At 48.8% G+C, this 22,967-nt stretch overlaps 1 protein-coding gene across 1 annotated transcript in view; it reads left to right on the forward strand.

The window, feature by feature from the left end:
* The first annotated feature begins 1,756 nt into the window (after positions 1–1,756).
* Positions 1,757–22,967, forward strand: part of LOC144510168 (zinc metalloproteinase-disintegrin-like MTP4) — a 91,517-nt gene continuing 70,306 nt past the window's right edge. Inside the window, exon 1 of the mRNA XM_078239594.1 lies at positions 1,757–1,779. The gene's annotated coding sequence lies outside the window, so the exon portion shown is untranslated. The remainder of the gene's footprint in view (positions 1,780–22,967) is intronic.

The raw sequence follows: 22,967 nt of genomic DNA on the forward strand, positions 1-22,967 counted from the left end.
AGAGGAGGTTTACCAGGATGTTGCCTGGTATGGAAGGGCTTAGTTATGAGGAGAGATTGGGTAAACTGGGGTTGTTCTCACTGGAAAGACGGAGGATGAGGGGTGACCTAATAGAGGTGTATAAAATTATGAAAGGCATAGATAGGGTGAACGGTGGGAAGCTTTTTCCCAGATCGGTGGTGACGTTCATGAGGGGTCATAGGTTCAAGGTGAGGGGGGGGAGGTTTAACACGGATATTAGAAGGACGTATTTTACACAGAGGGTGGTGGGGGCCTGAAATGCGCTGCTGGGCAAGGTGGTGGAGGCGGACACACTGGAAACGTTTAAGACTTATCTAGACAGCCACATGAATGGAGTGGGAATGGAGGGATACAAAAGAATGGTCTAGTTGGGACCAGGGAGCGGCGCGGGCTTGGAGGGCCGAAGGGCCTGTTCCTGTGCTGTATTATTCTTTGTTCTTGGTGTTCTTTTTATATAATGATACTCATGTGTGCGTTGATGCATGTTTAGGGTGAATGGGGACCAGCGTGGAATGCACTTGAGTGTTACGACATTGTGACGTCCATAACCTTTGTTTGAAGTTTGTTATTTTCCCCCAAGTTATACACAGTTAAAACCATAAGCTCGATTTAATAAGGCAGGCTGCATTCGTCCTGTGGATTGCCAAACAGTAACATTTAAACAAGGTTTATCAATCCTGTTAACGTTATGTCTTCCATCTGGATTGTATCGTAATGCCTCATAAAGGTCAACAACGTCGGGACTTGTCAGAACTGGAAACAGATGTTTATGTGTTCCCTGACTTGATAAAATACACTGCGGACAGATAGAAGTACTTTTGCTGCACAAACTTTTATTTTCTTTTATGCGCAGAGACAAACACAATCAGAGGGAGGCGCGGAGCTCTGTGTGACGCTTGTGCGTCACGCTTTGGCAGGGGCTGCAGCAGTTGGAAGGCCTGCTGTCGCAGGCACTACCCTCCTGTCCAGCACACGCTGCTGAAGCTTTCTCCCAGATTGCCGTCGGTCTAGCAGTGTGAACCCTTCGCCAGGTGCGATAAACCTGCAGCAAAGTGCAGTCCAACCCTTTTTGACAGCAGAGCTTTATTCCCTCCTCTCCAAGCTCCGAACATTCAACCCCAGGGAGATTTATGAGCAATTTTAAGCGTTTGTGCTTGGACAATCTCTGGAGACTTGTTGACTTTGGGACAGAGGGTGGAGGGGGGGGGGGGGGGGGGGGGGGCGGTGGTGGTAGGAGGTGCAGGGGAGGTTAGAAACGCGAGGCAGGAGTAGGCCCATTTGGCCCTTCAAGCCTGCTCCGCCATCTTGATCATGACTGATCATCAAACTCAATATCCTGATCCCCCCCCCCCCCCATTCCCCCCCCCTTCCCTCCCATCCCTTGATCCCTTTCGCCCCAAGAGCTACATCTAATTTCTTCTTGAAATCACACAACGTTTTGGCCTCAACTACTTTCTGTGGGAGTGAATTCCACACATTCACCACTCTGTGGGTGAAGAAATTTCTCCTCACCTCAGTCCTAAAAGGTTTACCCCCTTATCCTCAAACTATGACCCCTGGTTCTGGACTCCCCCACCATCGGGAACATTGGGGGCGATTCTCCCATTACGACCCGCAACCTTTCTGGGGTTCGGGCTGGGAGAACCGCATCGCCAGCTTTTTTCCAGGATTTGCACATTCACTGGGAACACGTGCACATCTCCCAGAGCTGGTGAACAGTCGCCGGTCAGACCACGCTGGAAACCGGCTGGAAGGCAGGTAAGTCATTTGAATCTGTTTTTAATGTGGTTTAAATATGTTTAGCATTTAATTGTCGGGAACTTTCAGGTCCCGACTGAATGTCCCACCCCACCAGGAGTACTTCATTCCAGCGGGGTTTAGAGTAGCTCCCCACATTCGGGGAACTAGCAGGAGACCCTGCCGGAATGAAGGGGAGGCAATCGGGGCCCCCAAGGGGTCGGGCAATGGGGGGGGGGCGGTGCCCCCTGGGCATGGGATCCCTGGCAGTGCTAGTCTGTGCCCCCGGCACTGCCCAAGGGGCAAAGTGCCCATGCCCAGGGGCCACAATGGCACTGCCCATCGGGCATCAGGCAATGCCAAAGGGGCAGGCCCTATTGTGGGTGGTGCCTAGGGGGCTATTGATGGGGGTGGGGGAATCCCGCTGCCACTCTGCATGGCGATTGGTCTGGACTGGAGAGAGGGCAGTGTTTGGGCTGGGCTTGAGGGGGGTGGGGGGGGAGGGGGGGGAGGTGGTCTGCCGGGGGGCCTGCCTCACGGGTGGGGGGGAGGGGATGGTCTGACCCTGGGGGAGGGGTCAGTGGGAGGGAGTCTGCCTGGGTGAGGGTGGGGGTGGGGGGATCGCCCCTGGTGGGTGTGAGGGGCTGGACATCGCGGCGCTCCAGGATGGGGTAGGTGTCAGGACTGGCTCGGGAATTGCTGTGGGGGCTGCGATCGGGCCGTGGAAGGGGCTGGAGGGGCAGCACTGCGGGGGTCCCGGGGCTGGCCAGGGATCGAGCTGACCAGCAAACGGGGAGACTGACAGATTGGGGCCACTGCGCATGCGCAGAGTTCCAGAACTGTCGGACTCCGGCCTGAATAATCCCCGCCCCCCCTGGGTTTGTAATGAGATTCACGACTGGGACCTCTGCAGTGCACGGAGTGCGGAGATTCAGGTGTGAAGTTGAACTGAGAAAACGGCCGGGATCTGGAACAGTTTTCCCACCAATTCAACACTTTTGGGAGAATCGCCCCCATTCTTTCTGAATCTACCCTGTCTAACCCTGTTAGAATTTTATAAGCTTCTATGAGATCCCTGCTCACTCTTCTAAACTCCATTGAGTATAATCCTAACTGTCTTAGTCTCTCCTCATATGACGGACCTGCCATTCCAGGAATCAGCCTGGTAAACCTTCGCTGCACTCTCTTCATAGCAAGGACATCCTTCCTCAGGTTGCAGGGAGCAGGGGGACATTGATCGATTGATCTGTTTCATAGACAACTGCCCTGTTCATGCGGTCTTGTCACTCCAAGCCCGTAAACCTCTTCGACTTGCCCAAACCACAATCATTCCAGCATCGCTGGCAATTCAACCGTACTGACCTCGGAAAGGGAGAGTGGAATCAGAGGATAGGAGAATGCAGAAGGAGGCCACTCTGCCAACTGAGTGTGTGCTGGCTCTTTCGAAGAATAATCTGGTAGGCCCCCACTCTCCCGCTCTCTCTCATTACCCCTTCCAAGTATTTGTCCGATTTCCTTCTGTGATTGAATCGGCAGCCACGGCCTGACCAAGCAGTGCATTCCATCCTTGGAAATATTTCTGAGGTTGGTGAAGTGGATGCAGCACGAAAGCTCTGCGGGACATGGGTTCAAATCCCACCACGGCAGCTGGTGGATTTCGAATTCAATGAATAAAACCTGGAACAATGAAGTCAGCCTGAGTCACGGCGACCGTGGAACCATTGTTGATTATCAGAAAAATACCATTGAGCGGAATTTAACGAGAGAAATTCCAAGTGTCCAGCTGGCGTGAAAATGGAAGAGTTGCAGATCCGTTTTTTTGGGCAAGTTTTTACTCCCAATCTAATGAACATATTCGTTGAAAAAATGGGCTGGACTGTTTGTAGCAACTGGAGACAATGGGCGGAGCTTAAGTTGCTAGTTAGCCCGATCAAGCAGCAGAGGGAGCTATTGCGTATGTGCAGAACTGTGTGCCTGTACAGGCTTAATTCCAACAGCAAAGGCCTGACAGAGAGAGAGAGAGGCAGCTGTTGGGCCTCAGCTGCTGCGGCTGGCCTCAATGAACCCCCCCTTCCCCCGCAATCGGAGGGAGTCCGCAGCCGATCATGAGCCCCACACTGCCCGAAAATATAGCCCCCCGCAAGCCCCCCCCCTCTGCCCAGGCCATCTGCAATCACGCAGCTCTGGCATAGCCACATCCCAATAAGCCCCACTGCCTTCAGGCCCCAACACTGGCACTGCCCATTGGGCAATGCTAAGGTACCCACTGGGCGTTGCCAAGGTACCAACCACCCTGAGGCCCTCAATGGCCTCCAGTTCCACCAGCGAGAGCAACACGACTGTTTCCCATTCTTCGCTGGAGAGAACCTCTCCCAGCAAGACCGCAAGGGCAAGTGAGCCCGGACAAGTGAGCGCTGGGCTCGCTAAAGACGGGTAAATAAACACTTCAATAAACATCAATAATTTATTCAGCGTCTCACCGGAAATGGGCGAGAGGCTGATCGTGCCGGATATCCGGTGCCAGGAAGATCGCGAGAGTCGAGGAATCGGACACAATCCGGAGTTCCCGGCTCTCGGGCAATTTTAGTGGCTCGCTCCACCCATCGATGGAAGGGGTGAAGCGCGACAATCACAGCCATTGAGTTTGCTAATGTCCTTTAGTAAAGGAAATCTGGATGGCCGGAGGATTGCTGCCCCGGTCTAGCCTACAGGTGACCCCAGACCCACAGCCGTGTGGGTCTCTCCGCCCACATCTCCATCTGTCTCAGACAGTGCCGTTTGGCCATTCACACCCTCTATTCATAGAATCATAGAAACCCTACAGTGCAGAAGGAGGCCATTCGGCCCATCAAGTCTGCACCGACCACAATCCCACCCAGGCCCTACCCCCACATATTTACCCACTAATCCCTCTAACCTACGCATCCCAGGACTCTAAGGGGCAATTTTTAACCTGGCCAATCAACCTAACCCGCACATCTTTGGACTGTGGGAGGAAACCGGAGCACCCGGAGGAAACCCACGCAGACACGAGGAGAATGTGCAAACTCCACACAGACAGTGACCCGAGCCAGGAATCGAACCCGGGACCCTGGAGCTGTGAAGCAGCAGTGCTAACCACTGTGCTACCGTGCCGCCCACACGTATTCTCTCTATGGGCTGCCATTAGCAGCTTTTCCCCTGGTTTCTGTGGCTATGACTCGTCTTTCATTCCCTCCCCCCACAGTATAAATATCTCCCAATTTCTCTGCCTTTTAGCTTTGACAAAGTGTCAATCTGGACTCGAAACGTCAGCTCTTTCCTCTCCTTCCAGATGCTGCCAGACCTGCTGAGATTTTCCAGCGTTTTCTCTTTTGGCCCCAGTCATGTGGTTGACTCTTAACCTCTGAAATGGCCAGACAAGCCACTCAGTTCTAGGGGATTTGGGATGATTTGATTTGATTTATGATTGTCACATGTATTAACATACAGTGAAAAGTATTGTTTCTTGCGCGCTATACAGACAAAGCATACCGTTCATAGAGAAGGAAAGGAGAGAGTGCAGAATGTAGTGTTACAGTCATAGCTCGGGTGTAGAGAAAGATCAACTTAGTGCAAGGCAAGTCCATTCAAAAGCCTGATGGCAGCTGGGAAGAAGCTGTTCCTGACTCGGATGGTACGTGTTGCTACGTGTTGGTACGCTGGCCCAGACAGCAAAGCCCACGTCACATGGGAGAATTTTTAAAAGGTACAGGGTGAGATACTTGCTATTGTTGGAACGCAAGTTGATTTGTTTTGCAAGGAGAATGGACAACATGTACAAGGTCCACTTCCAACCCAGTGTCAGTACTTTCAGCAGGTTTTATTTGAATTTCAGAGTTTCGGCATCTGCGGTATTTTGCTTTTGACAAGGTTACACTGTTTTGGGACGATCTCTCTTTCCGATTGGTAGACTGAAGCTGTCCCACCATCCTCACTTCTCCTGGGGGGTTATCTCAAAGCGAATTGGTTGAAATAGGTTTGTTTTTATTTGTACCGAGGTGCTGAGCGTCACATTGCCGAGATGAATAGGTAGTGTCAGCGACTGGAGTTTTATACTTCCCTGGTTTCCGCTCTGTACAGATACCATTGTGCTGTTTGTCAACATCTTTGATCCTTGTATCGGCATCAGCCAGACCCAGATCTCTTTTATTTGATTCATTTGCAGGGTGTGAGCATCACTGGCTGGCCAGCATTTATTGCCCATCCTTAACTGCCCTCCATTTCAGAGGGCAATTGAGAGTCAACCATATTGGTGATCTTCTAGAGGTCTATAAAATAATGAGGGGCATTGATCAGCTAGATAGTCAACATCTTTTCCCAAAGGTAGGGGAGTCTAAAACTAGAGGGCATAGGATTAAGGTGAGAGGGGAGAGATACAAAAGGGTCCAGAGGGGCAATTCGTTCACACAGAGGGTGGTGAGTGTCTGGAACAAGCTGCCAGAGGGAGTACTAGAGGTGGGCACAATTTGGTCTTTTAAAAAGCGTTTAGACAGTTACATGGGTAAGATGGGTAGAGAGGGATATGGGCCAAATGCGGGCAATTGGGAATGGCTTAGGAGTTTAAAAAAAAAGGGTGGCATGGACAAGTTGGGCCGAAGGGCCTGTTTCCATGCTGTAAACCTCTATGACTCTCTGACATTGTTGTGGATCTGGAGTCACATGTAGGCCAGACCGGGTAAGGACAGCAGATTTCCTTCCCTAAAGAACATTAGTGGGTGGCCAGGTGGCGCAGTGGTTAGCACTGCTGCCTCACAGCACCAGGGACCCGGTTTCGATTCCCGACTTGGAGGTCACTGTCTGTGCGGAATCTGCACGTTCACCCCGTGTCTGCGTGGGTTTCCTCCGGGTGCTCCGGTTTCCTCCAAAAGATGTGTGCATCAGGTTAATTGGCCAATGCTAAACTGCCCCTTAGTGTCAGGGGGATTAGCAGAGGAAATGTGTGGGGTTACGGGAATAGGGCCTAGTGCAGGCTTGATGGGCTGAATGGTCTCCTTCTGCACTGTAGGGATTCAGCTCCCACATGGAAATAAATAGTGGCCAAGTTACTGGGAGAGCTTCCTTGTTCCTCTTTGAAGATTCCCATGGGATTTATCACCTTCACGGGAGAAGGCAGATGGGGTTCGCTTGGCTATATTATCAGGAAAGGTACCTCCAGCAGTGCAGCACTCCCTGGATCCTGCACTGGGCGTGTCAGTGAAGGTTTGGGTCTTGAGGATGGTGACTCTGTCACACAGTGTTGCCATGTTCCGCTGCTATACATCTTCACCCATGGTTCTACCTGCTTTCGGCACTTTGGGGATTTGCCTGATTGACTGGAAGAATTTGCAGAGGAATTTCCTCTTGGTGGATTTGTCAGTTGGTTGAATGTTTGCTCTTTCTGTTTTGCTTCTTTTCGGGGGTATCGGTGGGGGAGAGGGAGAACGGGTTTGCCAAAGCTTTTCAGTTGTATCAAACCGCCAGAAAGTCTGCAATGAATGAATGAAGGATTCGCATTCTAATCAGTATTCTGGAACTTGATTTTGTGTCTCTGTATGCCTTGTTTGAGAGCAGATTTCCACTCCATCTGACGAAGGAGCAGGGCTCCGAAAGCGAGTGGCATTTGCTACCAAATAAACCTGTTGGACTTCAACCTGGTGTTGTTAAAACTCTTAGTCTGAATGAAACTGGACAGACCACCTGGCACTGACACCAGAAACAACAGCGGCAAACTCAACCCTGTCCACTCGCTCCCTAACAGCACTGTGGGTGTGCCTACACCACATGGACTGCAGCAAGTTCAAACAGGCGGCTCACCACCACCTTCTCAAGGGAAATTAGGGATGGACAATAAGTGCTGGCCCAGAGGCGATGGTCTAGTGATATTATCGCAAGACTATTAATCCAGAAACTCAGCTCATGTTCTGGGGACCCGGGTTCGAATCCCGCCACGGCAGATGGTGGAATTTGAATTCAATAAAAAAAAACGTGGAATTAAGAATCTACTGATGACCATGAAACCATTGTTGATTGTTGGAAAAACCCATCTGGTTCACTGATGCCCTTTAGGGAAGGAAATCTGCCGTCCTTACCCGGTCTGGCCTACATGTGACTCCAGAGCCACAGCAATGTGGTTGACTCTCAACTGCCCTCCAAGGGCAACTCGGGATGGGCAATAAAGCCAGCCAGTGACGCCCGTGTCCCACGAATGAATAAAGAAATAGGAATGGTTATTTGTTATAAACCACAAATTAATTCTTAAAATTATTTTCCCCCTGTTTTGCTCAAGTCACTGCATCAGACGACCAGTCACTCACCTTCCAAGGTGCCTATTACTGCCACAGAATATCCCCAAGTGATTCACAAGCAAAAGTAGGAAATTAGGTTGAAAGTCAGCACGCAAGTACAGCAGGCAGTAAAGAAGGCAAATGGTATGTTGTCCTTCAGAGCGAGAGGGTTTGAGTATAGGGATAGTGATGTTTTGCTGCAATTGTATAGGGTGTTGGTGAGGCCACACCTGGAGTATTGTGTGCAGTTTTGGTGTCCTTACTGAGGAAGGATGTCCTTGCTATAGAGGGAGTACAGCAAGGGCTTACCAGGCTGATTCCTGGGATGCCAGGTCTGTCATATGAGGAGAGACTAAATCGGTTAGGATTATATTCACTGGAGTTTAGAAGATGTGGAAATGCCGGCGTTAGACTGGGGTGGGCACAGTAAGAAGTCTCACAACACCAGGTTAAAGTCGTGAGCTTATGGAGCACTGTTCCTGATGAAGAGGCAGCGCTCCGAAAGCTCGTGATACCAAATAATCCTGTTGGACTTTAACCTGGTGTTGTGAGACTTCTTACGGAGTTTAGAAGAGTGAGAGGGGATCTCATAGAAACTTACAAAATTCTAACAGGATTAGACAGGGTAGATTCAGAAAGAATGTTCCCGATGGTGGGGGGAGTCCAGAACTAGGGGGTCATAATTTGAGGACTTTTAGAACTGAGGTGAGGAGAAATCATTTTACTCGCAGAGTGGTGAATGTGTGGAATTAACTATCATAGAATATAGTTGGGGCCAAAGCGTTGTGTGGTTTCAAGAAGAAATTAGATGTAGCCCTTGGGGCTAAAGGGATCAAGGGATATGAGGGATCAGGATATTGAATTTGATCAAGATGAATGGCGGAGCAGGCTCGAAGGGCTGAATGGCCTCCTACTTCTAGTTTCTATGTTTCTATATAAATGTGCAAAATCCCTGCTGTACTGTAAGAATCGCAGCAAGATACCACAAACAACAGCAATGTGGTGGGGATGTTGGTTGAGGGCTGAATATTAGCCTGGACACAGAGACTATTTTCCAATAATCTTTGACCTCGAACAAGGGGGGTGGGGAGTTCAGACAGGGCACTGATTTTGTCTGCGAGGTGACAGCCCCTTCAGTGTAGATGTGGTGTTCCTCAGGGATCAGTGCTGGGATCTTTGCTGTTTGTAATATATATAAATGATTTGGAGGAAAGTGTAACTGGATTGATTAGTAAGTTTGCAGACGACACAAAGGTTGGTGGATTTGCGGATAGCGATGAGGACCATCAGAGGATACAGCAGGATATAGATCAGTTGGGGACTTGGGCGGAGAGATGGCAGATGGAGTTTAATCCGGACAAATGTGAGGTAATGCATTTTGGAAAGTCTAATATGGATAGGAAATATACACCCTTAAGAGTATTGACAGGCAAAGGGATCTGGATGTACAGATACACAGGTCACTGAAAGTGGCAATGCAGGTGGAGAAGGTAGTCAAGAAGGCATACGGCATGCTTGCCTTCATTGGCTGGGGCATTGAGTTTAAAAATTGGCAAGTCATGTTGCAGCTTTATGGAACCTTAGTTAGGCCGCACTTGGAATATAGTGTTCAATTCTGGTTGCCACAGTCCCAGAAGGATGTGGAGGCTTTGGAGAAGGTACAGAAAAGATTTACCAGGATGTTGCCTGGAATGGAGGACATTAGCTATGAGGAGAGGTTGGAGAAACTTGGTTTGTTCTCACTGGAGCGACGGAGGTTGAGGGGAGACCTGATAGAAGTCTACAAGATTATGAGAGGCATGGACAGAGTGGATAGCCAGAAGCTTTTTCCCAGGGTGGAAGAGTCAATTACTAGGGGGCATAGGTTTAAGGTGCGAGGGGCAAGGTTTAAAGGAGATGTACGAGGCAGATTTTTTACACAGAGTGTGGTGGGTGCCTAGAACTTGCTGCTGGGGGAGGTAGTGGAAGCAGATACGATAGTGACTTTTAAGGGGCGTCTTGACAAATACATGAATAGGATGGGAATAGAGAGATATGGTCCCCGCAAGGGTAGGGGTTTTAGTTCAGTCAGGTAGCATGGTCGGTGCAGGCTTGGAGGGCCGAAGGGCCTGTTCCTGTGCTGTAATTTTCTTTGTTCTTTGTTTACCTCGGCTGATTTGAAAAGTAGCGTGCAAAGATAGATCAACAGAAGAAGTCGTTGCCTTTATTTATTTTGTGAATGACATCCTCTGAGAATCATTTGGCAACCTATTCAGTGTCGCTTCCCTATGATAAACATTTGTCGATTGTATGACTAACTGTTTACACCAGAGGCTGACGTGGAGGATTTATTGATGGATCTGAGAGCGGTTTGTGAAATATTTCAGTAACTTTGCCTCACAACCCGAGCAAACAACAGGCAAACATCCTGGCCACATCCTGGACTCCTCTATTCTTCTTCAATCTCAGGGGCAAGGGGCTGATCCATGTTACCCATCGCTGTGAACATTTCACCATCGACCGACCGGTCATACATTTCCCAAGCAGTGCCGAACACTTGCTCCATCCCCTCTCCCTCTTTTTGGGAAGTTGGGATGGCACAGGATAAGCAGGGATGTGTAGATGTTTGTAGACAGATGCGGAGTTGACGGGATATAGGGAGGGGGTGCCTCACAGCGCGCTCATTTGCAACCTCCCAGGGCAACTTGAGGACGCCAAGAGTTTCCACAGCGCCGCCACGATGCAACCAGTCATTACTTGTCTCATGTGTGTGTTTGCAGCTGAAATCTGTGTCCCCCTGAACAGGGGCCTCCTCCCCCTCCTCCAATGTGTGGTCGTTCTTTGATGTAAAACAAGGCAGGGGAATGTTAGCGAGCCCCCCCCCGCTGCATTTATAATGATAATTTCTGTGTGATGAAGCACTCATTGCAAAACTCATCAGCTCCACAGTCTATCCTCTGCATGTGGCTTGGGAAGACATAGATTTCATCTTCACTTTACCCTGACCTGGCGTGTTAATCTTCAACAAGTTACATCGCTGCAACTTCAAAACACTCTTCTTTACTCTGCCTTGTATTGAACCATATTGTCCAGACACCCTCTCACAGTTTGCAATGGACCAACATATGGTCACATCAACAAATAGAACCATGGATATGATTTGATTTATTCTTAGTATAAAGTGAAAAGTATTATTTTTTGTGCACTACACAGACAAAGCATACCGTTCATAGAGAAGGAAAGAAGAGAGTGCAGAGTGTAGTGTTACAGTCATAGCTAGGGTGTAGCGAAAGATCAACTTAATGCGAGGTAGGTCCATTCAAAAGTCTGACAGCAGCAGGGAAGAAGCTGTTCTTGAGTCGGTTGGTCCGTGACCTCAGACTTTTGTATCCTTTTTCCTGATGGAAGAAGGTGGAAGAGAGAATGTCCGGGGTGCGTGGCGTCCTTAATTATGCTGGCTGCTTTGCCGAGGCAGCGGGAAGTGTAGACAGAGTCCATGGATAGGAGGCTGGTTTGAGTGATGGATTGGGCTACATTCACGATCTTTTGTAGTTTCTTGCGGTCTTGGGCAGAGCAGGAGCCATACCAAGCTGTGATACAACCAGAAAGATTGCTTTCTATGTTGCATCTGTAAAAGTTGGAGAGAGTCATAGTGGACATGTCAAAGTTCCTTTTGTCTTCTGAGAAAGTAGAGGCATTGGCAGGACTTTCTTAACTATAGTGTCGGTATGGGGGGGACCAGGACAGGTTGTTGGTGATCTGGACACCTAAAAACCTGAAGTTCTCGATCATTTCTACTTCATCCCCATTGATGTAGACAGGGGCATGTTCTCCTTTGCGCTTCCTGAAGTTGATGACTATTTCCTTCATTTTGTTGACTTTGAGGGAGAGATTATTGTTGCCGCACCAGTTCACCAGATTCTCTATCTCATTCCTGTACTCTGTCTCGTCATTGTTTGTTGGGAGGATGAGGGTTTAGACCCAGGGATAAGGAATATACAGCACCAAATCTTGCGGAGATATTTTGTTCACACTGCTCTATATTCCAACCAGAAGAAACCAAGTTCTGAACGGCATGCTTGAAAATAGGTTTAAGACCTCTGTTCAAGAGTAAGTGAATACAGCATGGCCTTTCTCAGACTGGTTAAGGAATAGATTACCCAGAACATTGGGAGTTCAACATGAGGGGGAACATCTTTCAACTGAGTTCACTTCTTGCCCAAGTATCTGTTGGAGATACTGTCAGCACTTGCTAAAGTTAACAGATTAATTCAGAATGATACTGGGCTAAACGGGTTACCTTTTTTGATTTAATTTTGATTTGATTTATTATTGTCACATGTATTAACAGACAGTGAAAAGTATTGTTTCTTGCGTGCTATACAGACAAAACATACCGTTCATAGAGAAGGAAAGGAGAGGGTGCAGAATGTAGTGTTACAGTCATAGCTAGGGTGTAGAGAAAGATCAACTTAATGCGAGGTAGGTCCATTCAAAAGTCTGACAGCAGCAGGGAAGAAGTTGTTCTTGAGTTGGTTGGTACGTGACCTCAGATTTTTGTATCCTTTTCACGATGGAAGAAGGTGGAAAAGAGAATGTCCAGGGTGCGTGGGGTCCTTAATTATGCTGGCTGCTTTGCCGAGGCAGTGGGAAACGTAGACAGAGTCAATGGATGGGAGGCTGGTTTGCGTGATGGATTGGGCTACATTCACAACCTTTTGTAGTTCCTTGCAGTCTTGGGCAGAGCAGGAGCCCATACCAAGCTGTGATACAAACAGAAAGGATGCTTTCTACGGTGCATCTGTAAAAGTTGGTGAGAGTCGTAGCTGACATGCCAAATTTCCTTCGTCTCCTGAGAAAGTAGAGGCGTTGGTGGGCTTGCTTGACTATAGTGTCGGCATGGGGGGACCAGGACAGGTTGTTGGTGATCTGGACATCTAAAAACATGGAGCTACCTGAGGAGACATGTGTTCCCCTGGGTACTGCACATTAAGGAGTCATCTTATTGAGGTGTTTAAGGCGATGAAAGGATTTGAACGCTTTGCGAAAGAGGCATTTCTCTTCCTGTCGGATGTAAAACAAGAGCAGCAACATTTAGAAATGAAGGGTGGGAGAAAAACCTATCTGATCCATAGGGTGGGATTTTACAGTCTCGCTCAGGCGAGACCGGAAATTCCCACCTGAGGTCAACGGAGATTTCCGTTGTCGTTGTCGCACCCTCGCCCCCTCCGATTCCGTGGCGGGCGAGGTGGTCGGGTTCCAGCCATGGTCTGGAACTCCAGTGTCACTGATATTCACTGGGGTTTGAACATTTTCGATTGGCTCGACAGGGCTGGTGTCAGGAAGCAGTAGCAGCTCTTCACATAACGCAACTAAGCGTCTCTTACATTGGAGAGAAAAGAGATTTTTAAATTTCTATTCATTCGTGGGACATGGGTGTCGCTGGCTGGGCCAGCATTTATTGCCCATCCCTAGTTGCCCTTGAGAAGGTGGTGGTGAGCTCCCTCCTTGAAATGCTGAAACAACTGAGTGTCTTGCTCGGCTGTTTCAGAGGGCAGTTGAGAGTCAACCACATTGCCGTGGCTCTGGAGTCACATGTAGACCAGACCAGGCAAGGACGGCACATATAAAATCCTGATGGGACTGGGCAGGCTAGATGCGGGAAGAATGTTCCCGATGTTGGGGAAGTCTAGAACTAGGGGTCACAGTCTAAGAATAAGGGGTAAGCCACTCAGGACTGAGATGTGGGAGAACTTCTTCACTCAGAGGGTTGTGAACCTGTGGAATTCACGGGCCAGTTGATTAGATATGTTCAAGGGGGAGCTGGATGTGGCCCTTGTGGCTAAAGGGATCAAAGGGTATGGAGAGAAAGTGGGAGTGAGATACAGAAAGTGCATGATCAGCCATGATCAATCCTGAATGGTGGTACAGACTCGAAGGGCTGAATGGCCTACCCCTGTTCCTATTTTCTATGTTTCCTTCCCGAAAGGGACATTAATGAACCAGATGGGTTTTTCCAACAATCGGTAATAACCATCAGTAGATTCTTAATTCCAGATAGTTTTTTATTGAATTTAAATTCCACCACCTGCCTTGGCGGGATTCGAACCCGGGTCCCCAGAACTTTAAAGTTTATTTATTAGTGTCACAAATAGGCTTACATTTACATGGGTAAAATAGGTATAGAGGGATATGGGCCAAATGTGGGTAATTGGGATTAGCTTAGAGGTTTAAAAAAAAAGGGTGGCGTGGACAAGTTGGGCCGAAGGGCCTGTTTCCATGCTGTAAACCCCTATTAACACTGCGATGAAGTTACTGTGAAAATCCCCTTGTTGCCACACTCCGGTGCCTGTTCAGGTCCACTTGAGGGAGAATTTAGCATGGCCAATGCACCTAACCAGCACGTCTTTCGGACTGTGGGAGGAAACCGGAGCACCCGGAGGAAACCCACGCAGATGCGGAGAGAACTTGCAGACTCCACACAGACAGTGACCCAACCCTGGTCCCTGGCGCTGTGAGGCAGCAGTGCTAACCACTGTGCTGCCATACTAGCTGAGTTTCTGGATTAATAGTCTGGCGATAATACCACTCCAGATTTCCACTCCATCTGACGAAGGAGCAGCGCTCCGAAAGCTAATGGCATTTGCTACCAAATAAACCTGTTGGACTTTAACCTGGTGTTGTTAAAACTCTTACTGATAATACCACCAGGCCAGAGCCTCCCCTTTCACTCAGTGGGATCTGTGTTGCAGTTGAGGGTTGGTTGTGGGGCTGGAAGGACGTTGTGTGAATGGTGTTCTGCAGTTGGAGTAGTGCTTTGTACAGGAATGTTTGGCCGGTCCTGTTGTAGATTCACGGTGACCTCTGCTGGTGTGATGCCACATTGCAGCATGCTGGCTTATCAGCGAGAGGGCCATTAATACCCCACAGTGAAAGCAGGTTCACGGGTTTCACTGGGAGAAGGTGTGTGGAATCACTCGCTCCTTGTACAGGGTGTAACTGACCGATAGACACTGGGGGGCGTGAATCTCTACAACTCCTTAACTTCCCACCCCAATCCCTTCGTTCCTTTTGCTAACTGCAGTCTCTCTCGCAACACCGTACAAACAATGAAGTATTTGTTGACATTTATAATGCCGGGAACACGGCAGCTGGTTTTCGCACAGCAAGATCCCACAATGTGATAATGAGCAGACAATCTGATTGCGGGCTGACTTTTGGTCAAGTTAAAGTGGGGGGTGGAGGGCGGCGGGGGGGGGGGGGAGGGGGGGACCTCCCTCTTCCGGGAAATCACACTCTGGGAGCTTTCCTGTTCACCCAGGCAGGTAAAGGAGGGACAAGCCAATGGCTGCCGGCTGTCCTACAGTATTTCCTCATTGACGCTTACTCGGACTTCCATATTCTGAGCAAGTCCGGCTGCAAGCCCCACATCAGGACATGTAGCGTCAAAACTCAGGCTCCAGTGCGTTACCCAGCACTGCTGAAACTCAGGCTCCAGTGCAGTATGAGACAGTGCTGCAACTCAGGCTCCAGTGCAGCGTGATGCAGTGCTGTAACTCAGGCTCCAGTGCAGCGTGATGCAGTGCTGTAACTCAGGCTCCAGTGCAGCGCGATGCAGTGCTGTAACTCAGGCTCCAGTGCAGTGCAATGCAGTGCTGTAACTCAGACTCCAGTGCAGTGCAATGCAGTGCTGTAACTCAGACTCCAGTGCAGTGCAATGCAGTGCTGTAACTCAGGCTCCAGTGCAGCGCGATGCAGTGCTGTAACTCAGGCTCCAGTGCAGTGCAATGCAGTGCTGTAACTCAGGCTCCAGTGCAGCGCGATGCAGTGCTGTAACTCAGGCTCCAGTGCAGCACGATGCAGTGCTGTAACTCAGGCTCCAGTGCAGCGTGATGCAGTGCTGTAACTCAGGCTCCAGTGCAGTGCAATGCAGTGCTGTAACTCAGGCTCCAGTGCAGCGCGATGCAGTGCTGTAACTCAGGCTCCAGTGCAGCACGATGCAGTGCTGTAACTCAGGCTCCAGTGCAGCGTGATGCAGTGCTGTAACTCAGACTCCAGTGCAGTGCAATGCAGTGCTGTAACTCAGGCTCCAGTGCAGTGCAATGCAGTGCTGTAACTCAGACTCCAGTGCAGTGCAATGCAGTGCTGTAACTCAGGCTCCAGTGCAGTACACAGCAGTGCTGAAAACTGAGGCTCCAGTGCAGTACGAATTATGTGCTGCGCTGTTGGTGCGTTGATTAATTGAATGCGAATTCCCGGTGAGGAATGTCCATTCCCAGTCACCAGTGTTTCTGTCTTAAGCAATACCACCAAAACTGGACTCTCATTCCAGCCCCCTGATAGTCTCAATAGCTGTCAGGGCGGGGAGGGGGCTGTGGGGGGGTGGGGTGGGGGGGGGGGGGGGGTCATGGAGGTGGGGGGCGGGGGGGGGGGGCGGTTCTGTATCTCCCACATTTCCTGTTTGAATTTTACATTTCCAGCATCCACAGTATTTCACTTCCCCCTCCCCTGGTGTGTACTGTGTTAGACTTCACAGGTGACTGAAGCTGATGCTTTGGGGACCCGGGTTCAAATCCCTCAGGAGGTGAAATTTGAATTCAATAAATAATACCTGGAATTAAGAATCTACTGATGACCATGAAACCATTGTCGATTGTCTGAAAAAACCCGTCTGGTTCACTAATGTCCTTTCGGGAAGGAAATCTGCCGTCCTTACCCGGTCTGGCCTACATGTGACTCACAGCAATGTGGTTGACTCTCAACTGCCCTCCAAGGGCAACTAGGGATGGGCAATAAATGCTGGACCCAGCCAGTGACGCCCATGTCCCACAAATGAATAAAAGAAAACCAATCTCAATCACTCTGAAATTCTAATTGTCCTGAAATATTCACCTCTTTATTTTCCTCAGTTTCTCATCCTGCATATTCTGGATCTTTCTTCACCTTTTTCTTTCTCTCTCTCTATCTCTCTCTCTCTCTCTCACTTATTCTCTCTCTTGTTCTCTTTCAAGAACAAGAACAACAAAGAGCAGTACAGCACAGGAACAGGCCCTTCGGCCCTCCAAGCCTGCACCGATCATGATGTCCTATCGAGACCAACCACCTGTATCCCTCTATTCCCCATCTGTTCTTGTGTCTATCCAGATAAGTCTTAAATGTCACTAACGTAACTGCCTCAACCACCTCACTTGGCAGCGCATTCCAGGCCCCCACCACCCTCTGTGTAAAAAGCTTTCCCCGCACATCTCTACTTCAATCCCACTCCCAAATCACTCATTCTCTTGTTCTCCTGCTTGTTCTCTCTCGTTCTTTCTCTCATTCTCACTAATTCTCTCTCCCATTGTTTCTCATTCTCTCTCTCTCATTCTATCTCTCACTCTCTCTCCCTCACTCACTCTCACTCACTCTCTTTCACTCTCTCACTCTATCTCTCACTCTCTCTCATTCTATCTCTCACTTTCTCATTCTATCTCTCACTCTCTCTTCCTCACTCACTCTCTCTCTCTCTTACTCACTCTCTCTCACCCTCACCCTCACTCTCACTCTCTCTCTCTCTCACTCTTTTCCTCACTCACTCTCACTCTCACCCTCACTCTCACTCTCTCTCACACTCTCTCTCTCACTCTCTCACTCTCTCTCTCTCACTGTCTCTCTCGCTCTCTCTCACCCTCACTCTCTCTCACTCTCTTCCTCACTCACTCTCACTCTCACCCTCACTCTCTCACTCTCTCTCTCACTCTCTCTCACTCTCACTCTCACTCTCCCTCTCACTCTCACTCTCTCTCTCTCACTCTCTCTCTCACTGTCTCTCTCGCTCTCTCTCACTCTCACTCTCTCTCACTCTCACTCTCTCTCTCTCGCTCTCTCTCACTCTTACTCTCTCTCGCTCTCACTCTCACTCTCTCTCTCACTCTCTCTCTCACTCTCACTCTCTCTCACTCTCACTCTCTCTCTCTCACTCTCTCTCTCACTGTCTCTCTCGCTCTCTCTCACTCTCTCTCACTCTCACTCTCTCTCACTCTCACTCTCTCTCACTCTCACTCTCACTCTCTCACTCTCTCACTCTCACTCTCACTCTCTCTCTCACTCTCTCTCATTCTCACTCTCACTCTCACTCTCACTCTCTCTCACTCTCTCTCACTCTCACTCTCTCTCTCACTCTCACTCTCACTCTCTCTCTCTCACTCTCACCCTCTCTCACTCTCACTCTCTCTCTCTCGCTCTCGCTCTCGCTCTCGCTCTCACTCTCACTCTCTCTCACTCTCTCTCTCTCTCTCACTCTCTCTCACTGTCTCTCTCGTTCTCTCTCTCTCACTCTCACCCTCTCTCTCCCTCTCGCTCTCGCTCTCACTCTCGCTCTCACTCTCTCTCTCTCTCACTCTCTCTCTCTCTCTCTCACTGTCTCTCACTGTCTCTCTCGTTCTCTCTCAGTCTCTCTGTTTCCCTCACCTTTTCCACTCTTCTCTCCCTCTCTGGAGTGCTGACTGCAGAAAGTGGAGATCTGGAACCAAAAGGGAAGATGGTTTTCCAGCGTTTTCTCTTTTGGTTTCAGATTCCAGCATCCGCAGTAATTTGCTTTTATCGGGTGGAGATCCGGGGTTGAGCTGAATGTGGGGGTTTAAGAGAATAAATATCTTTCCTTCTCAAAGTCCGAGATAAACAGCTGGTAAACAAAGGGTTGACATTGAAGCATCTTGCAGGATTGAGGAGAGTGAAAACAGGGTGTCCTCCTGGGGCCAGGCTGGGGAGTGACGTGGGGCAGTTAGAATCTGCTTAGGAATGATTTCTGAAGGAGGCTGAGAGTGTAAATACAAGCCTCAAATCTCCTACCTCCCGAGAGTGGATACGTGGAGTTGAGCCAAGTGTGGGAGTTTAGGGAAGTGGCGAGGGAGATATTACTGATTCCTGTCTCCCTCACTGCATTTTTAAAATTGATTCCTGGGACATGGGCATCGCTGGCTGGCCAGCATTTATTGCCCATCCCTGGCTGCCCTTGGAGGGCAGTTGAGAGTCAACCACATTGCTGTGGCTCTGGAGTCACATGTAGGCCAGACCGAGTAAGGACGGCAGATTTCCTTCCCTAAAGGACACTAGTGAACCAGAAGGGTTTTTCCGACAATGGTTTCATGGTCATCAGTAGATTCATAATTCCAGATATTTTTAATTGAATTCAAATTCCACCATCTGCCGTGGTGGGATTCGAACCCGGGTCCCCCAGAACATTAGCTGAGTTTCTGGATTAATAGTTGCCCGAGTTTCCGAAGTTCAAATTATCTCTCTTTTTAACTTTCCCTTCTTTCCTTTCCTTTTTGTTCTACTCGGGCTATCATTTCTTTTCCCTTTTTCCCTTGATCTGTAATTCAGGCAATCTCATTCCTTTTCCTTCTTCCAATTCAAACTGTTTCAATCCTTTTTGCTTGCAGTTCCTCCCTTTTATTTCTGCTGTATCTCCTGCAATGGCCCTCCCCTCTCTCTCTCTGCCTCCTCTCTCTCTTCTTTCCTTTGCTTCAAATTCCAGCTGTTCCATTTGTAATTGAATTCTAGCCGTTTCCAATGATTCTGACTGGGTTTTCTGGCGATTTTAAATGCTGAGCCATGGCCAGAGTTATTTTCCCCTTTTCCTCACACCCTCAGGAAACGTCAACTGCAACGATTCTGGCAACTCCAGAAGCTTTGTTTGCGTCGCCTTTTGTAAACCACCCTGTGTGATGTCTTCCATCCCCAGAAACTTCTTACCCTCTGAAAGAGCCATTATTTCCCCAAGGCACCCCCGATTTAAACCTGAACACACCTGAAAAGGAAACACAAAGATGCTCACCACTCACTGTCCTTGAATCCAATATTCCCAAATCAATCAAGGAACATAGATTTTAATCCCAGACGAGCCCCCAACTGTTATGATCCAGGTCAGAAACTCCAAGGTGTTTGAATTTAGCTAAGGTAAGTATGAGATGTTTCACTCCAGGTATGATTCGAATGACCCACTCGGGAGCTTTTATCAAACACAGTTTAGTTAAGAGTATAGTTGACACATATAAAGAAAATTAGCAATCGCTTTTACCAATTGCAAACAAGAGAAAAAAAGGACCAGGATATTGGATAAACCTTAACAACTAATACAATAAACCTCCTTGCAAACATACAGCTGCCACAGGTTTGCCACAGAAAATAAGAATGCTCATGTGATACAGGGACTTTGTCCTTTGGTTGGAGAATTGAAACTTTAACTCCCCCAATCTGGAAACTCCCAGCACGAACTCTCACCAACTTTTACAGATGCACCATAGAAAGAAACCATAGAAACCCGACAGTGCAGAAAGAGGCCATTCGGCCCATCGAGTCTGCACCGACAACAATCCCACCCGGGCCCGACCCCCGTATCCCTACATATTTACCTGCTAATCCCTCCAACCCTCATATTTACCCACTAATCCACGCATCCCGGGACACTAAGGGGCAATTTAGCATGGCCAATCAACCTAACCCGCACATCTTTGGACTGTGGGAGGAAACCAGAGCACCTGGAGGAAACCCACGCAGACACGGGGAGAATGTGCACACTCCGCACAGACTGTGACCTGAGCCGGGAATCGAACCCAGGTCCCTGGAGCTGTGAAGCAGCAGTGCTAACCACTATGCGGCATTCTTTCTGGTTGTATCACAGCTTGGTATGGGCTCCTGCTCTGCCCAAGACCACAAGAAACTACAAAGGGTCGTGAATGTAGCCCAATCCATCACGCAAACCAGCCTCCCATCCATTGACTCTGTCTACGCTTCCCGCTGCCTCGGCAAAGCAGCCAGCATAATCAAGGACCCCACGCACCCCGGACATTCTCTCTTCCACCTTCTTCCGTCGGGAAAAAGATACAAAAGTCTGAGGTCACGTACCAACTGACTCAAGAGCAGCTTCTTCCCTGCTGCTGTCAGACTTTTGAATGGACCTACCTCGCATCAAGTTGATCTTTCTCCTCACCCTAGCTATGACTGTAACACTACATTCTGCACTCTCTCCTTTCCTTCTCTATGAACGGTATGCTTTGTCTGTATAGTGCACAAGAAACGATACTTTTCACTGTATGTTAATACATGTGACAATAATAAATCAAATCACATCACCTCGAGGTAGAGATAGAGCCACAACTGGCCTCCAGCTGACAAACCACCAGCAACAGAACCTCTCACACCAGGAAGGCAAGAAAAGCTGCTTCCAATACAGCAGAATTTCTAAAGCCAGGGAGAGAGGTACAGAAATACTGCCTTTCAGTCCAGAGTGCAAAAACCTTCGAACTAACCAGCAACCAAAACTGAAAGAAAGAACTCTCGGGAGAGACAAAAAAAATGTCCTACCTGACCTGTCAGTCATTCTTCCCACAACAATTCAAAAGGTCGTAAACTCCCGGACAGTGCATTAGGCCCAGATTAAACATAAACAAAACCCCATTTGAACCAGTGCAGAAAATACTTACTTGGATGCGACCGGGACTTGATAGTTTGAGTTATAAGGAGAGGCTGGATAGCCTGGGACACCCTGGGTAGCCAGGGAGAGGGTTGGCCCACCTAAGGACAAGGGATGGATTCTATGCTCGGAGTCAGAGGAAATGGGCGAGGTATTAAATGAGTACTTTGCGTCAGTATTCACCAAAGAGAAGGACTTGGTGGATGATGACTCTGAGAAAGGATGTGTAGATAGTTTGAGTCATGTTGAGATCAAAAAGGAGGAGGTATTGGGGTTCTTGAGAAACATTAAGGTAGACAGGTCCCCAGGGCCTGATGGGATATTCCCCAGAATACTGAGAGAGGCAAGAGAGGAAATTGCTGGGGCCTTGACAGAAATCTTTGCATCCTCAGTGGCTACAGGGGAAGTCCCAGAGGATTGGAGAATAGCCAAAGTTATTCCTTTGTTTAAGAAGGGTGGCAAGAATAATCCAGGTAATTACAGGGCGATGAGCCTTACATCAGTGGTAGGGAAATTATTGGAGAGGATTCTTCGAGTCAGGATTTATTCCCACTTGGAAATAAGTGGATGTATTAGTGAGAGGCAGCATGGTTTTGTGAAGGGGAGGTGGTGTCTCACGAACTTGATTGAGTTTTTTGAGGAAGTGATGAAGATGATTGATGAGGGTAGGGCAGTGGATGTTGTCTACATGGACTTCAGTAAGGCCTTTGACAAGGTCCCTCATGGCAGACTGGTGCAGAAGGTGAAGTCGCAAGGGATCAGAGGTGAGCTGGCAAGGTGGATACAAAACTGGTTCGGTCAAAGACAAAGGGTAGCAGTGGAAGGGTGTGTTTCTGAATGGAGGGCTGTGACAAGTGGTGTTCCTCAGGGATCAGTGCTGGGACCTTTGCTGTTTGTAATATATATAAATGATTTGGAGGAAAATGTAACTGGTTTGATTAGTAAGTTTGCGGACGACACAAAGGTTGGTGGATTTGCGGATAGCGATGAGGACCATCAGAGGATACAGCAGGATATAGATCAGTTGGAGACTTGGGCGGAGAGATGGCAGATGGAGTTTAATCCGGACAAATGCGAGGTAATGCATTTTGGAAGGTCTAATACAGATAGGAAATATACAGTAAATGGCAGAACCCTGAAGAGTATCGATAGGCAAAGGGATCTGTGTGTACAGGTACACAGGTCACTGAAAGTGGCAATGCAGGTGGAGAAGGTAGTCAAGAAGGCATACGGCATGCTTGCCTTCATCGGCCGGGGCATTGAGTTTAAAAATTGGCAAGTCATGTTGCAGCTTTATGGAACCTTAGTTGGGCCGCACTTGGAATATAGTGTTCAATTCTGGTCGTCACACTACCAGAAGGATGTGGAGGCTTTAGAGAGGGTACAGAAAAGATTTACCAGGATGTTGCCTGGTATGGAGGGCATCAGCTATGAGGAGAGGTTGGAGAAACTTGGTGTGTTCTCACTGGAGCGACGGAGGTTGAGGGGCG

This window comes from Mustelus asterias, chromosome 22 (genome assembly GCF_964213995.1).
Source record: "Mustelus asterias chromosome 22, sMusAst1.hap1.1, whole genome shotgun sequence".
Taxonomy (NCBI): Eukaryota; Metazoa; Chordata; class Chondrichthyes; order Carcharhiniformes; family Triakidae; genus Mustelus; species Mustelus asterias.